Source organism: Nyctibius grandis, chromosome 4 (assembly GCF_013368605.1).
Source record: "Nyctibius grandis isolate bNycGra1 chromosome 4, bNycGra1.pri, whole genome shotgun sequence".
In the NCBI taxonomy this organism is placed as follows: domain Eukaryota; kingdom Metazoa; phylum Chordata; class Aves; order Nyctibiiformes; family Nyctibiidae; genus Nyctibius; species Nyctibius grandis.
Window position 1 is genome coordinate 26,255,343 of NC_090661.1, and position 12,749 is coordinate 26,268,091.

Sequence of the window (12,749 nt, forward strand, 5' to 3'; positions counted from 1 at the left end):
TGCTCCCTCTCCTGCTGCCCCTGTCCGTCCGTCCGTCCTTCCATCCATCCCCGCCCGCGCTGACTCCGGGGAGCCTTCTCTGAGGGGATGCCGGCGAACGGGGACCGGACGGCGGCTGCCAGCAGCGGGCTCCCGCGGGGCGCAGGGCCACGGCAGGGTCCGCGCTCCCGATCCCCCGACCCGGCTCCCCGAGACCCCGGGGGGCGGCGGGGAAAGCCCGCGGCGCGGAGGGACGCGCACGGTACTCACCGCCCTAGCGCACGTCCCGGCGGCGGGGGGGTCCCGAGGGCCCGGCGCGGCTGTCCCATGGGCAAAGCGATCCGGCGGGGGCGCCCGGCCGGCGCCGCGCAGCCCGCAGGCGGCCAGACTGAGCCCGGCCCCCGCGCGGCACCGCCTTTACCGTGCCCGCCCGCCCCCCCGACCGGGCCGGCCCACCGCGGGCGGGACCCGCCGCCGCCGCCGCCAGCGCCCGCCCGACGGGGCGGCCCCGCCGCCCGCCCCGGCCCCGGCCCCGCGGCCCCCACAGGCCGGCCACGTCGGAAGGCAGCGGCTGCCCGCCCGGTCTGGGCGGTGCGCGGGTTACCTGGGGGTTACGCATGGTTACGCGTGGGCTGTGCCTGGGCCACGCGTGCCCGCGGCTCGGCGCCTGGGAACAAAGAGCAGCGTCCAAGAGCCTGGCTCCTGGGAGGGCGGGAGGGGCGGGGAGCGGGGGGGACATGAAAATAAATCGGTAAGTGGGAGCAACAAAAGGCTCCTCCTCGCCCCACCCATCCCTTTGGGAAGCTGCCAGAGAGGGGTTTTATCTCTGCCTGTTCAGAGGGTCAGGGTGAAGTGGCAAGATTGTCCCGGGCCTTCTCTGCAGTAGAAATGGGGCCTCGGTTGTTCTGGTCGTGGGTGCATGGTTTCGAGGACTGTTGTACCATTCCCTGTAAAAGGCAAAAGAGAAGAAACCTGGGCACAGGACAACACGCATGTTTTTTCCAAGTGAGTTCGTGCGTGGGAAGAGCTGGGCTCTGCTTCTGCACAGAGGGCTGCAGGGCCAGCTCCCCCCACCACCCTCTGCCAGATGCTGCCCTGGAGAGGGACTCCCATCACCGGGTCCCTCTGCAGGGATGCTCGCAGAGCAAAATGGGGGTGCTGGCATTTTAATGTTGCAGTTAGCTCAGACCAGCTGAGATTGTAATGAAAGAGAATGACAACACTGGGGGCAATTAGCACACGGAGGGGTGGCAGTGGAGCAGGGGGCAGCTCTGTCTCTGTCCTGATGCCACTCCTTGTTTTTCCAAGTGAGGTTTCTGGTGTGTTTGTTTGACCCAGCTCATTTCACTGGTCTGGTTTAGAGGAAGACAACGCAATGTGCCCGGGTGAGGGACAGGGAGAGGGAAGAAAGAGAGGTGGGATGGGGTGGGAACCTTTGAACTCACTTTAACCCCATGGACAAACCCTAATAGGGAGCTGCATCCTGAAATGTCCAGTGTGATGAGTTCATTGCAAACACAAGGGTGTGCTTTTAGAAACTGGAGTCTTGTCCACTGGGAACTGAGCTGAAATCATGCATTTCACAGAGGCCAAGTAATGAATCTTTGGGAAACAGGACATTTCTTCAGAAGGAATATCTGACATTTCTGGTTTTGCTGCATAACGGGAAAAAAAGCTGAAGATTTTATATTTTCAATAAAATTTCAAAATTCCAAAACAAATCCAGTCCTCACTTGGAGCTGTCAAGGCATTTTACTGTGATAACTTTCAAAATTTTCAGTGTGATTGTGCCAGAACATGTATGAGAGATGGAATATTGTACGTACTCCATCTGGGCTTTGTGGCATTGAAATATGATAATGTAATACAAAAGCCCACAAAGAAGATGAGAAGACAAGTCTGAAACAATCATGTTTTACATTATTGAGATGAAATAACTATGATATTGTCAAACAAGGAAAGTCAAAATATGTCATGCTGGCTTTTTTTAAAGAGAAATTTGCATTCAAGGAGATGTCTCAAAATTGTTTCAAGGAAGTAATGAGCAGACAGTTTTCTGAGGATAGCTCAGGCTGCTGCATTGAGGTAAGAGTTTCAGAAGTAGTAAACGTCTTTTTCCAAACGTGATTCAAATGTTTGTGTCATCTGATGTCACGAGGAGCTCTAGGGTTATTTCTGGCACGTATAAACGTGCTTTTGAAAATATTACCCTCAGACAAGGTTTGAATTCATAAACGAGAGCCAGAGGCCTTCTGCGGCAACTGCTTTGTTTGAGACCGCCTAGACCTCCCATCCACCTTTTCCTCATTCAGAGGCCTGGGAAGAGCCTTTGTCTTCCCTACAGAGTGTTTCAATGGCAGGACAACTATCTCAAAACGCGCTTTCAGCTCGGCCCCCCTCCCCTCTCTCTCTGATGCTATATTGTCAGGGCGGATCTTCACGGCGTTAGCATTGGTCTGTGCTACGGCGGTTTGATAAGTAACCTTGGACCTTGATGTGCATTTCTCTCCAGCTCCCTGAGCGACAGGCGGATAGACACAGGCAGCATCTCTCCTGCGGCTCCTTGCCGACAGGCGTGGGGTGTGACACAGCTGGCAGGAGCGGCCAGCAGCCCTCTGCGCAGGAGGCACTTGTGAAGAGACTTATAAAAAGCAGCAGCAGGTCTGCGGGAGGCTTTCACCTGTGCAGCGCTGGAACCTTACATGGGTCCGAACAATCTTTAGTTTCCTTCACAGCAGCTTTAATATATGCACAGTCAAACCTTTGCTGCAGCATCTCTAGCAGGCACCAGTGACTCGGGGCTGACATTGTCATGCAGGGTTGTACCACAGGACTGAGGAAATCAAACAGTTCAGAGTCACCAGCTCACTGTCCCCCAGGGAGCTTCAGCTGAGGCACTTAATCAGGCGGTGGAGAAGGAGGTATGAAAAGCAAACTCTGAGCTGTGGGCCTGGGGGGAACACCACGACAGAGGTGATGCAAACAAGGGCAGGGAGGAGGTGAGCGAGGAGAGGGCTGTGCCCGCCACTGCCACCCACACGAGTCGTCCGGAACCTGATGCTTGGCTGAGAGGGAAAAGGGAAAGGAAAAATCTGTGAACTGTCCCTAAGTGATTGCGCTTGGGGGAGAGTCTGTGGAGAGAGGCAGTGACTTGCAGAGAGCGGGATGCAGAGGGCCAGGGGCTCTGAGGGGCCCTGGCAGCAGTGGGGATGGGAGAGGGTGGCCCAGGGTGCCTCCCAAGCCGTGCTCATGAATATCTGGCAGAGGAGAATCTGCAAAGGCAAAAGGTCTCGCAGCCTCCCCCCTCGCAGGGGAGAAAGCCTTTTGTGTAATGTGTGGAGCCCGAGATCAGAGGCATGGCACAAGTGCTGGGCTGGAGAAACACCAGCCTGCCTTCTGTATCTCCAAATAGGACAGCCTGTTAAACATGATGCCTCTGAAATGTGCTAAGGCAGATACATCGGTGGGATTTGTTATATGCAGTGTTGAACACATAAAAATACATGCTGGGAGGAAGCAGTGCAGGAACCTAGCGCACAGAGAGGCAGTTCTGTTAGACTGTGTGTGGAGCAAGCCCCCACGACGCTGACAGGGAGGATTTGGCTGTTTCCCTGGGGAATGCTGGCTCTTCATTTCTCCCCATGGCCAGTTGGAAACACGGAGAGGGCAGGTAAAGCCCACGGGTGGCACTGCCTCCTGCTCTGCCCAGGGGGCCTGGCCCCGTGTGTCACTACTCACTGAGAGCCACATCTGGTAATACCTGTGAGGGGTATGAGTGGGTGCACCCTGCCTGTGAGAAACCAGGGACAACGTATGGAGTGGCAGTGTATGGAGAGGCAATACAGAGAGAGAAGGGTACTGCGAGGGGCCAGAGCTGGCAGCGAGATGAGCTGCTTCCTCCGATGTCTCCTCCTGGGCTTTGGGGGCTGAAGGTGGTTCTTGCCTGAGGGGCTGGAGGCTGCAGCTGTCCTCAAGCAAGTCCTCCACCTGTGCAGCACCTGGTGGGTGCAGAGCTGCTTTATTTGAAGTTAGCAAGGTGTTGGGTGGAAGGATAAAATTGTTTTGTGAAAGGGTCTTGGGGAGGGCAGCGTGTCACAGAATCACAGAATCACAGAATCAACCAGGTTGGAAGAGACCTCTGGGATCATCGAGTCCAACCATTGCCCTGACACCACCATGTCAACTAGACCATGGCACTAAGTGCCATGTCCAGTCTTTTCTTAAACACATCCAGAGATGGTGACTCCACCACCTCCCTGGGCAGCCCATTCCAATGTCTAATAACCCTTTCTGAGAAGAAATTCTTCCTAATGTCCAACCTGAACCTCCCCTGGCAAAGCCTGAGGCTGTGTCCTCTTGTCCTATCGCTAGTTGCCTGGGAGAAGAGGCTGACTCCCACTCCACTACAACCTCCCTTCAGGTAGTTGTAGACTGCAATAAGGTCACCTCTCAGCCTCCTCTTCTCCAGGCTAAACAACCCCAGCTCCCTCAGCCGTTCCTCGTAGGTCATACCCTCCAGACCCTTCACCAGCTTGGTCGCCCTCCTCTGGACTCGCTCCAACACCTCAACATCTTTCTTGAAGTGCGGGGCCCAGAACTGGACACAGTATTCAAGGTGCGGCCTCACCAGTGCCGAGTACAGAGGGACGATCACTTCCCTAGACCGGCTGGCTACACTATTCCTAATAGAGGCCAGGATGCCATTGGCCTTCTTGGCCACGTGGGCACACTGCTGGCTCATGTTTAGCCGGCTGTCGATCAGCACCCCCAGGTCTCTTTCCGCTGGGCCGCTTTCTAACCCCTCTTCCCCCAGCCTGTAGAGCTGCATGGGGTTGTTGTGGCCGAAGTGTAAGACCCGGCACTTGTTCTTGTTGAACCTCATGCCGTTGGTCTCGGCCTATCTATCTAGCCTGTCCAGATCCCTCTGTAGGGCCTTCCTCCCAGCTTGGTGTCATCTGCAAATTTACTGAGGGTGCACTCAATCCCTACGTCTAGATCATCTATAAAGATATTGAACAGCACCGGCCCCAGAACTGAGCCCTGGGGAACACCGCTAGTGACCGGCCGCCAGTTGGACTTTGCCCCATTCACCACCACTCTCTGGGCTTGGCCATCCAGCCAGTTTTTAACCCATTGAAGAGTTCACCCATCCAAGCCCTGGGCAGCTAGTTTGTCTAGGAGGATGCTGTTGGAGACAGTGTCGAATGCCTTACTGAAGTCTAGATAGACTACATCCACAGCCCTGCCCTCATCTACTAAGCGGGTCACTTTGTCATAGAAGGAGACCAGGTTGGTCAAGCAGGACCTTCCTTTCATGAATCCATGTTGGCTGGCCCTGATGCCCCGATTGTCCTGCATGTGCCGTGTAACGGCACTCAGGATGATCTGTTCCATCACCTTGCCTGACACCGAGGTCAGGCTGACAGGCCTATAGTTCCCTGGATCATCCTTCCGGCCCTTCTTGTAGATGGGCGTTACATTTGCTAATTTCCAGTCAGCTGGAACTTCTCCAGTTAACCAGGACTGCCGGTAGATAATCGAGAGTGGTTTGGCAAGTTCATTTGCCAGTTCCTTCATTACTCTGGGGTGAATCCCATCGGGGTCGGTAGCCTTGTGGGTGTCCATTTGGCACAACAGGTCACTAACCGTCTTCTCCTGGATTACGGAGGGTTCACACAGCCCCCCCTCCCTAACTTCAGGCTCTGGGGGCCGAGTCTCCTGAGGACAACCAGTCCTGACATTAAAGACCGAGGCAAAGAAGGCATTGAGCACCTCTGCCTTTTCCTCATCCCCTGACACTACACTACCCTCCTCATTCAGCAAGTGGTGGAGGCTCTCCTTGACCTTCCTTTTGCTGTTGATGTATTTGTAGAAACCTTTTGTGTTATCTTTGACTGTAGCAGCCAACTCAAGCTCTAATTGAACTTTGGCTCTTCTAATCTTCTCCCTCCACGACCTGGCAACATCCCTATAGACCTCCCAAGTTACCCGACCCTTCTTCCAGAGCAAATAGGCTCTCTTTTTTTCCTTAAGTTCTAGGCTAAGTTCTCTGCTTAACCAGGCCAGTCTTTTTCCCCGGCAGCTTGTCTTCCTACACACCGGGACAGCCTGCTCCTGAATATTTCGCAATTCCTTTTTAAAGCATGTCCAGCCTTCCTGCACTCCTTTGCCCTTCAGGACCGACTCCCAAGGGACTCTGTCCACCAACCTCTTAAACAGGCTAAAGTCTGGCCGCCAGAAATCTAAGGCAGAAGGTTCTGCTCTTGCCCCTCCTTACTTCCCCCACTACTGAAAATATTTCATGGTCACTATTCCCAAGACGGACACCAACCCTCACATCTCCCACTAGTCCTTCTCTGTTCACAAACAACAGGTCAAGCAGGGCCCCTCCTCTAGTGGGCTCATTTACCACTTGCATGAGGAAGTTGTCCTCCACACATTCGAGGAACCTCCTAGATTGCTTCCTCTCTGCCATGTTGTATTTCCAGCAGACATCCGGCCAGTTGAAGTCGCCCACGAGTACAAGGGCCACTGACTGGGCAGCTTCTGACAGCTGCTTGTAAAACGCCTCGTCCACCTGCTCATCCTGGATGGGTGGTCTATAACAGACTCCCACCGTAATGTCCGCCCTGCCGACCTTCCCCCTGATCTTTACCCATAGACATTCAACCTTGTCATCCTCCTCATCTTCCTCAATTTAGATACAGTCCGAGCACTCCCTAACATACAACACTACCCCACCGCTTCTCCTGCTTCGCCTGTCGCTCTTAAAGAGCTTATAGCCATCCAGAGCAGCACTCCAGTCATGAGAGTCATCCCACCACGTTTCTGTGATGCAACCACATCATAACCTTCCTGCTGTACAGTGGCTTCTAGCTCTTCCTCTTTGTTGCCCATACTGTGTGCATTGGTGTAAATGCACTTCAGCTGGGCTAGCAGTCTTGCCCCCGATGCAGGCCTGTTGCCCCTAGGTTCATTTGTGGTTGCCCTGGTCTTATCCCCCTCCCCCATCAAACCTAGTTTAAAGACCTATTGATCAGCCCTGCCAACTTCTGGACCATTACCCTTTTCCCCTCTGACTCAGCTGTTCCCCATCTGGCATAAGCAGGCCCGGTGCCATGAAAGCCGCCCCGTGGTCAAAGAACCCAAAATCCCACCTATGGCACCAGTCTCTTAGCCACGTATTAATCTGTTGTACTTTCATAGTCCTTTCCCTATTTTCACCTAACACCGAAGGAATCGAGAACACAACCTGTGTACCTACCCCCTTCACCAAACGCCCCAGGTCCCTGAAGTCCCTTTTGATTGCCCTGGGACTTCTCTCTTCAATCTCATCCTTACCCACCTGGAATACTAATAGTGGGTAGTAGTCAGAGGGCCTCACCAGTTCAGGAATCCTCCTGACAACATCCCTTACCCAAGCCCCAGGGAGGCAGCAGACTTCCCTGTGAGCTGGGTCTGGCCTGCAAAAGGGGCCCTCCGTTCCCCTTAGCAGGGAGTCACCTATAACAATTACTTTTCTTTTGTCCTTTTTGGAGCTGATTGCAACCCTCCTAGTTGGTTGCTTCTGTTTACGTAGCCCCTTAGAAGGTCCTTCACCTAGATTCATGTCTTCCTGACGCTCAGGAAGATGCTCAGGTTCCAGCACCTCATATGTGTTTTTCAGGGGGATGCGGGGAGGGGAGGAAGGTCGGGATGGGATTCACCTGCCACCCAGAGCAGGGACCTGCCTCCATTCCCCCCCCATCCCCTAGGTCTCCTCCTGCTCCTTGTGGAGGAGGAAGAGGATCCTCCACTACCCGAGGAGCATTAGGCCCGTCTGTTTTCCCCAGGGCAGGCAGGGAACAGCACCACCCGCCAACCTCTTCCTGGGATGCTCTTGTGCTCCTGAACCTTTCCACCTCCTCCTTGAGTCATGCCACCAAGGAGATCAGGTCATCGACCTGTTCACACCTCACACAGGTGAGGTCTCCGTTACACTCGAGTGCCAGTGCCTGGCTCTGGCACTCCCTGCAGCCTGACACCTGGGCCTCCGCATGCTTCCGCAGCAGGTCCATTTGGGTTGCCATGTCCTTTCTGGCACCCGCAGAGGACTTAGGGCCCCGCCGAGTGGAAACCATTCCTGGACTGTCCTCTTGCCCCGATGGGAGGGAGACCGCACCTTCCTGCCCGCCTGCCCTGCTCGCCCTGCCTGCACAAACTGCCGCGCAAACTGCCGCGCCCCTGTTTGCGCGCTCCTGTTCACCGCGCTCCCCAGGGGCCCTTCACATCTCCCGCGGTGCCTCCAGCTATGGCCCCTCCTCTCCTGATTCGTTGCCGGGAACTTCCGGGTCCAGACGGGACTCGGGGCTGCTGCTCGGGCAGGGCCCTGAGTACGGAGCCCGCCTGGTACAGCCTGATCTCACCCTCGCCCCGGGCTCACCTCAGTCGCTGCCGCCGCTGCCACTGACTCAAGCAGCCTGGGGAAGCAAGGCAGCTAGCTTCCATGCAGCAGGCCGCAGCTTGCAACAGCGAAGCAGGGAAAATAATCAGTACTCTGTAGATAAGTCTGGGGTTTTTATTAGCACCTCTCAGAACTCTGTCCATCTGTGCCATCGCACTGCCAGGGCGTGACCCCAGCCCCACAGGTCCTGCCAGACAACGCATACCATCTGGGCTGAGATCGCTCCTTATTTTTGGACCTAATTCTGCCACCGAGGTGGGGCTGGAAGGTTCAGACAATGACAGGAACACTGTCTTCACCAGGAACAAGACCGGAGCTGCTTTAACAGCAAGGCAGCCTTTTTGTCTGGGAAGGGAAGCACAGAGATGTGGCGCGGGGTCTGTGTCCCCAGGCTGCTCTCCTTCAAGGATGCTGCACAGTCAGATGGACAGATGTTGCAGGAAAAAAAGCTGTTGAGAAAATTGTGTTTTCTGATCTGTGGAAAGCCATGAGGCCTAGGAAGAGGAAAAAGTAGGTTCCGGATTGGCATGAGCTTTTTGTTCTTCTTTTAAGGAAGTCTCAAAAACTGTTATTTCAGGACATGGCATTTTGATTCAGGTGTGCAAAGTGTTGCATTTGATTCTCTGTCTTTTAAATAATTTTGTGTATACCAAACTAAGCAGAAAAATGAAGTGTCATTGGAATAAAAACTTTAAAAAAATTTCTTCAAATTGTACCTGAAATGGCATAAGACATTCTCAATGCTTTTGCCAAAATGGCATTTTCAGGAGGAAAAAAACCACAAAAAATGAAAGTCAACCAGCTATTCCAAGAGTGTCATCTGAAGGAGTTGGAAGGTGTCTGTGTGCACCTGGGTATCACTGAAAGGGGCTCCAGCATCTGCGTGAGGCTCCTGCAGGAGCTTTGTTGTCATGGCAGGATGGGCACAGACTCCATCCACTGTGAAAGAGGGTCACATCAAGGCAGAGCAACAATTTTTTCCCTCTTTTTATTGCTCCTCCAGCAGCCTCCCACGCAATTCTGAGTTGCCACCCTTGTTTTCAAAATTCTGCAATGCTTTTTCGCTGTTACCCTGTAGCTGCGTTTCCCTCTCTCTGCCCGCACACCCCATCAGCTCTGAGCCTCTGTGAGCATCCATGAGTGTTCTCTTTTCAGTCCTTTTATGCTCTGTATCCAAGATTGTCTTGTTGTTCCTGTAGCATGTTGAGACACTTGCTGACTTCAATTTTCACCCTTTAGATTGTCATTTTCTCACACTAGAAAATATTTCCTAATGTTTCCTTTGAAAGGCTACAGAAAATGCGCTGATTAGTACATCCGTAAGGTGTAAGATCAGAGGAGATGATTAGACTGCCTATCCAAACTCCTCTATCCATCACAGCTTCTTGAATTTCATCTAGTTAGAGCTACATCGATTGTGACAATCCGTGCTTCTGCTTGGCTGCCGCATACTTTCTGGAAAGGCAGTCAGGACTAGCCTTTACCATAAAGCTGCTTTGCAGAAGTTATCTTTCTGAATGCTGAAGGCTTCCAGTCAACACATAGACACACCAAAACGGTTTGACCCTGTGTTTCAACCCACAGGTCACCTCGCCTTACCCCACACAGCCTTCCACAAGGGAGGTGGGTGACAGGGGCAAAAGCCATCCTGTTGTGCACATCCTATAGGCAGCAGCTTGAAACCACCAGCAAGTCTGCAGAGTGGGCACAGCCTCCCTCTGGAAATGAAAACCTGGTGGGATGGGCCATCAAGTGCCTCTCCCATTCCAGCAACATGTTGCCATAGATAATCAACCTCATGGAAAAATGTGTCCGAGTTCTCATTGGAGTTTGCTTAGTGTCCTTCTCTGGCCACTAGCTGTTGCTGTGAGCTGTTCTGCTGGCTTAAAGGACATGGCATGTCTGGAAGCAAGGGGTGACATGCTCTTCTCGGCGGTGCTGTGCTTGCAGTGATGGACCAAATGAGTGGAGCAGTTGTGTTGGATGAGGTATAATTTGAAGCTGTGGCACCTCAAAGTTTCTCCACGTGTGTTTTCTTCCTTCTGGACAGCTGTTTTTGGCACCGGGAAAGTCTCTTCCTTAGCTCCAGGAGTAGCACCTTTGTGGCTTCTATATCTAAAGCTCCCACATTCAGTCTTCACAGGGGTCTTCTCTGGGAGCATATGTATAACAACATTACATCTCCCACTAATAAATGAGACACCACAGGGTCAGCTCCTGGATCAACACTTTGCCTTTCTCTCAAGCCTCCCACCTAGGGTAAGTTATCTCCCAAGCCCTCCTTGGTGCTCAGCAAACACTGAGCAGCCCTTTTCTCCACAAGGAAAATGTGCGAGCCATGTATAGGATGTCAGAGAAACATAAACCTGAATGGAAAGACATTTTCTGAGAGTCGACTGTCAAAGTGTGGCAATGTTAGAGGTGGCAAATACTATCCCAGTGGGATCTGTTGCCAGCCGATGTTTCCAGGAGCTTTCCTGGTGACAGCAGTGTGGTGCTTATACCTGGCATTAGATTTCCACGCTACTGTCACTTGTAAATGGTCTGTGATTATACCTTGCCCTACATTTCTGCTTCCCTGTGACTGTGGGCAGGACGGGCAGGCAGGCAGCGGGCTGTGCTGCTGGGGAGCTGCGGCTCCTGCCCCCATGGTTCCCGCAGCTCCAGGGTCCTGCAGCCGCTGGCTCTCCCTCCTGCCGTCACTGGCCTGGTCCTCACCCACTGCTGGAAACCACAATGGCTCTAACCCTGGGATAGCCACCACTGCGAAACAGGAGAGAAGGCAGCAGTCATGCTCTCCCCCTGTCAGCAGGGAGGGATGGGAGCAGCACCCAGGGGAGGCCACCGCAGCCCCTCCGACAGCTTCGGCACCTGCTGTGGCATTTCCTTGGTGAAGGTAAAGCTGATGGAGAGCTGCCCACAGGAAAAGAGCTGCCTGTGCTTTGATTTGCAGGTACAGGCAGAGGCAGGTGACACAGGCAGGCTGCCCGTCCCCTGGCACTCAAGAGGAGCACATCTCATGCCCCAGTGAGGGAGTCTCCCAGCCAAAACCAGGAGGGACAGAGCACTGGGAAAGGGGAAAAGGGCTGTGGAGGGCAGTGTTGCAAAGGTGTCAGAGCTAATGGGGTGAGGTGGGTTTTCCCCTAAACCCCAGGCACCATGCTGGGGCTGGTAATGCTGTCACCCATCTGGAAGACTGTGAATGATGCTGAGGGGCTGCAACAATAGGAGCTATAGAAACAAATGAATAACATATAGAAACAGGGACAGAGCTTCCTTCCAGCTCTGTCCTCTTTGATTTGAACTGGAAAATTAATGAATAAGCCTCGCTCAGAGCCCTCACTTCCAAGGGCATCTTTGCCAGGCACTCTGGTCATGGCCACTGCATCTTCCCACTGCAGAGTGGTTGTGCTGCCACCCTGGCAAAACCAGGAGTGAGGGGCTTCCCTCCCTGCCCCGACACTCCAGCCGCCTCCCAGCCTTTTGCTGCTGGGGGTTTCTGGAGGGGAGGAAAGGCTCAGGTGCCAGCTCAGCAGAGGCATTTCCAAAGCACAGTGGTAGGAAGGTGCTGCGGGGCTGCTGGCAGCCACGTGTCCGAGCTGCACCCCACGCCAGCCCCGGTGCTCCCCACACCTGCGCCCTGCACACGCCGGTGGCTTGTGCTCTTGATGCTCAGATACTCTCCCTCCCTTTTCTATGTTAAAGTAATCCAATTTAGCTAATGATTACAAAGTGCTTTGAGAAGGATGGCTAGGCGAGCAATGCCAGACGTTGGGGTAGGCACCACAGCGGTTTTACACTGACAAATAGGAGGCTGCATGAGCTTTTCCTTTCTATCTCCCTCCTAGTTGTTCGTTGCTCTCCTTTTCTCACCTTGTGGGCTGAGATTTCCTTGGCTTAATCTCCGATGGAAAGTAAGATGTTTCTCCTTTGTGCTAATTGATTTCCTTTGCCAAAGGATCAGGTCAGAAGGATGGGAGGAAAGGAGGGAAAGAAAGGACTTGACTTCGCCCTTCTGAAAAGGATGCTGGCTGTCTCTTTTTGAAAAGCAGGGAGGTGAGCTGCCCTTGGGTCTCCTCATGAGCCAGGTTGGGGGCTGGCGCGTACCTGGTATGTGTGCACGGTACGGCTGGAATGTGTGTTCCCCACAGCCCGACAACTGTTAAGCAGCAATTTACTTTTTGAGCTGCAAGATAAAGACTCAGAGCTTGTTGCTGCAAGGCTGAGAATGAAAGGTAACAAGAAAACCAAACCAAGCGCCTCTGCAGACCACAGGTGTCTTAACAAGGTGTCACTCATTTTCCCAGGGTACTTTTCCTAAAATGCA

At 53.6% G+C, this 12,749-nt stretch overlaps 1 protein-coding gene across 2 annotated transcripts in view; it reads right to left on the minus strand.

Moving 5' to 3' along the window:
• Window positions 1-350, minus strand: part of TP53I11 (tumor protein p53 inducible protein 11) — a 34,192-nt gene extending 33,842 nt beyond the window's left edge. For both annotated transcript variants that reach the window (XM_068398097.1, XM_068398096.1), the window contains exon 1: window positions 250-350. The gene's annotated coding sequence lies outside the window, so the exon portion shown is untranslated. The remainder of the gene's footprint in view (window positions 1-249) is intronic.
• Window positions 351-12,749: the final 12,399 nt, after the last annotated feature.